The following is a 4,152-nucleotide window of genomic DNA, read 5'->3' as shown; positions in this document are numbered from 1 at the left end:
TCATATTTAATATTTATTTTTATTTATTTATTTTTCTCTAGTTTATTTATCATATTTAATTTTGATGTTCATTTATTTACTTGTAAATCATAACCGCTGTGCTGAACCAACAAACAATAATAATAGTAACAATATAGGCGGAAGCAAATCAGTACTAAAAAGGTATAGGCCTGACCCAAAAGTTAGGGTATCAGCCGACAGCTCATATGCTGTTTGGGAGCTTTCGCAACTGCGAAGAAGTATGAAAAATACAATGCAAGCAAAACTGTGGGCAGCTGCTGCGTGGCCGAACAGGCACCAACATATGTATGTATGTATGTATGTAATTACATATGTACGAATATTTATGTTATAAAACTTCTTTTATGTATTTTTATTTCGGACACTCGGACTGAAAACTTACCCGACAGAACTCCACGACGAAGGCCTTCATGATGTTGTTGCTGTTGGTGATGATGATGTTGATGATGATGATGATTTTAATGATGATGATAAAAATGATTGTTTATATACCTTATAGGGTATATTCTTTTGTTTGGTTGTTCACATACACACACATTGTCATAATTATTATTGTTTTGCACAGGGTTTTATGATGGCTTGTTATTATGTATGAGATTATATTTGCATTATTTATTTATTTATATATATTTTTTTTTAAATTATTGTGTTTCACGTTGGATATACCCTTTAAGGCCTAGGGCAATAATGGCCAACAAAGCAAAGCAAACCAAAAAAAATAGCGCAAAAAAAATAAGTGCCAAATTACAATTGATATTTCTCTTTACTTTTATCTTTTTCGTTACTTATTATTTTATATGTATGGCAACTAAATTGTTTTAATATATTGACGGCAAATGCAAATCTTTTTGCTTTTTATTTGGGCTTTTACCCCTTTTACTATTGCCTCTGTGTACAACTATTGTATGACCTTTTAATTTTAACAAACTTATTTTTGTCATACTATTATTCACAAACTTGCACTACACATCTTCACTAGCACTGGCACTGGCACTGCACTGCTGCTGATGCTGCTGATGCTGAGTGGAGACGGCGAACGATAGAAGCGGCAAACGAGAGAAGTGACGATTCTGGTACAAGAGCCTTGCGCGGCTCGGCACAGTGGTGCAAGAGTGATCTGCCCAGAGATGCACTGCACTTCACTGTTGTTGTTTTTTGGTTCTGCAGGCGGCAGACCAGAAATATAAAAAGGCTTCCGGCACGAAATAGTCGGCCTCCGCTGACTAACATGCGCCGGAATTGTGGAATTCAAATCCACTATAGGTGTAGAATTTTGTCTATCCGTATTATTTAATAGAAAATAATGACGGCTTAGACGAATTTTCACAATCTACATATGAGAAAAAATACGAAGTTAGGACCAATGTAAAATTTCATTATTTCATAGAAATAATTACCTTTACGTAGCAAGCGTAACGAGCTGGTGTATTTATTTTGCTCAAGGCAAAAAAGCATCGATGGATGCTGATGATAATAACAGATTATGTATTTCTTCTTTTCTGGTGATGCATGTGTTTTATATTTATTTTATTAAAAACACCATCAACCAAGAATGCATCCGTCTCTGATCGTAGTCAATAAGAAAAGAATGAGAGCTGTCGTTGCCAAAGTGACAAAGCTCGTCTCCTTCTCCTACGATCTTTCGCTAGACAATTCACCACGGAGGGAAATTTAATTTGCAGAGGTGTATTGTCCCTTTATCGTGCCATGGTTTGTGTCTTCGCTAACTTTGCGCGGCAAATTTAAAATCTCAAGAAGAAAGAGATTTTACGCCCAATTTTTTTATTTGCGACCATTACACCCACCAGATAATCTCACGAGTCATACAAAGGCAGATTAGATGGGAATTAGATTCGAATATCTTTCGCATGATACACTCCTAATTCTCTACCTTGTAGATTTTCTAGTAGATAAAAAGAATTACCAATTTTCTTCTTTATCCGACATTTTGAGAACTGATGTCCTAGCTTTTTATTATAATTCTGACTGAAATCACTAAGATGGAAATTCCGTTTAAATACTTCTTGGCCTTCTTTATAAATGACAGGATTGGATCGAAGATTGTATTGTCTGGCGTTACGCTCGTAGGCTTCTCTACTACATTTCTTAATGTCTTCTCGCAACAAAGCTAATTGATCACCTCTTTCTAAATATGGAGACTCCTCCAGCAAGGACAATTTTTTTAAGAGCTTGTAATCATCTCCGTGATTAATCATATTTACTCCAAATAATGCTTTGTAAGGGAAACAACCTATGGATTGATGAAGCGACGAACGTAAGGCACATGAAATACTTGGCAAATACATATCCCATTCAGTTTGATCTGACTTAAGATAAGCACGAATAGCGGCTAATAAGGAACGATTCACTCGCTCCGCTGCATTGCTCTGAGGCGAATATAATGCAGTAAAAACATGACGAATACCGAAATTTGTCATAAACGCTTCAAATTCGTTTGATTTAAATTGTGAACCATTATCTGATACTATAATTTCAGGAACTCCAAATTCGGCAAAGATCCTTTGTGACAAAAACTCAGTTATTAACGACGTAGTGAACTTTTTCAATGGACATAGCCAATGGTAGCGACTAAAATGGTCAAGAACTATTAGTAAACCAATGTTTCCTTTGCGACTTCGTGGATAAGGACCCAAGATATCTATATAAAGCTTTTGAAATGGTCGACTAGAGACGCTTTGCTCTCCCATAGGCGGACGTAGTGTCATATTTGGAGCTTTAGTTTGCTTACACATATCACACTGCCTAATATAGTCTCTAATGTCTTTTGATAAACCTGGCCAAAATAAATTACGACGCACTCTTTCGATCGTCTTTTGCATTCCACCATGTGCAGAGCTTAGACTATCATGTGCTTGACAAATCACAGCTTCTCGCAGTCTCTCCGGTACCCAAAGCTTCCAACAATGAGAATCTTGAAGATTATCTCCTGTTGATGGCTCCGTTCGTATGTATACGAATTTGTCTACAACTTTAAGATCTGGAAATTTTTCACCATGAGATTCAACTTTCAATTTTAGATCTAGATAATCAGGTTCGAGAAACGCTGACGATTCTAAATCAATTTCCGGTCCCACAAGTTCTAAACTATCTATATCACCTTCACCTATCCGTGACAACGCGTCAGGAATAATATGATCTTTTCCTTTCCGATGAGAAATTGTGAATTTAAAAGCCTGTAATCGAAAAATCCAACGAGCTAATCGACCAGATACATTTTGCTGTCTCATAAGCCAGACGAGGCTAGAATGATCAGTGATTATCTCAAAGGGCTGTAATTCAAGGTAACATCTGAATTTCTCTACTGCTAAAATGACGGCTAAACATTCTCGTTCCGTGACACTGTAGTTACGCTGAGATTTAGATAATTTCTTTGACATGTATGCTATAGGCTTTTCTTCTCCAGAAGTTGACAGTTGAATGAGCACCGCTCCAATTCCATAGTCACTAGCATCGCAATGCACATAAAATTTCCGACTAAAATCGGCATTTTGTAAAACCGGGGCTGATGTTAAAAGATTTTTTAACGTATCCATTGCAGACTGAGCTGCCGGGGTCCAATTAAAAGTTTTCTTAGTGGACAACACTTCAGTGATGGGAAAGGTTATTTCCGCAAAATTTTGTATGAAGCGCCGGTACCATCCGCAAACTCCAAGGAAACCTCGTACTTGTTTTAAGTTTTTGGGTGTGGGCCAATTTTGGACACAGGATATTTTCTCTGGATCTGGAGAAATTCCATCGCTTCCAATAACGTATCCTAAATAGTTTACTGTTGTAACACAAAATTTGCTTTTGAAATATTTAATGTGAGATTAGCCTTTTAAATTGATCAGCTATACGCACTAATACTGCCAAATGTGACTCAAAATCTCCTGAGACAATACACAAGTCATCAAGATAACCAAAAACACAATAACGTAAGTCTGGTGGAATTAAGTCATCCATCAATCGACACATTGTGGATGGAGCATTACATAACCCAAAAGGCATGACGGTAAACTGAAACAGCGAACGACCGGGAACAGTAAAAGCTGTTAACGGTTTGGCTTCATCAGACAACTCAATTTGCCAATAAGCGTCTTTAAGATCCAACTTCGTAATTAAGTTAGCCTT

At 36.8% G+C, this 4,152-nt stretch overlaps 1 long non-coding RNA gene across 1 annotated transcript; it reads right to left on the bottom strand.

Annotated features, from left to right (window-relative positions):
* Positions 1 to 616: 616 nt before the first annotated feature.
* Positions 617 to 2,317, bottom strand: LOC133849810 (uncharacterized). Its single transcript, XR_009895459.1, has 2 exons — positions 1,419 to 2,317; positions 617 to 1,351 (listed from the first exon to the last, which is right to left on the bottom strand). It is a non-coding gene; the product is annotated as an uncharacterized LOC133849810 (long non-coding RNA).
* Between the last annotated feature and the right edge of the window lie 1,835 nt (positions 2,318 to 4,152).

Source organism: Drosophila sulfurigaster, unplaced genomic scaffold, assembly GCF_023558435.1.
Source record: "Drosophila sulfurigaster albostrigata strain 15112-1811.04 unplaced genomic scaffold, ASM2355843v2 contig_56_pilon, whole genome shotgun sequence".
Lineage (NCBI taxonomy): Eukaryota > Metazoa > Arthropoda > Insecta > Diptera > Drosophilidae > Drosophila > Drosophila sulfurigaster.
This window is presented reverse-complemented; position numbering and strand designations above follow the sequence as displayed.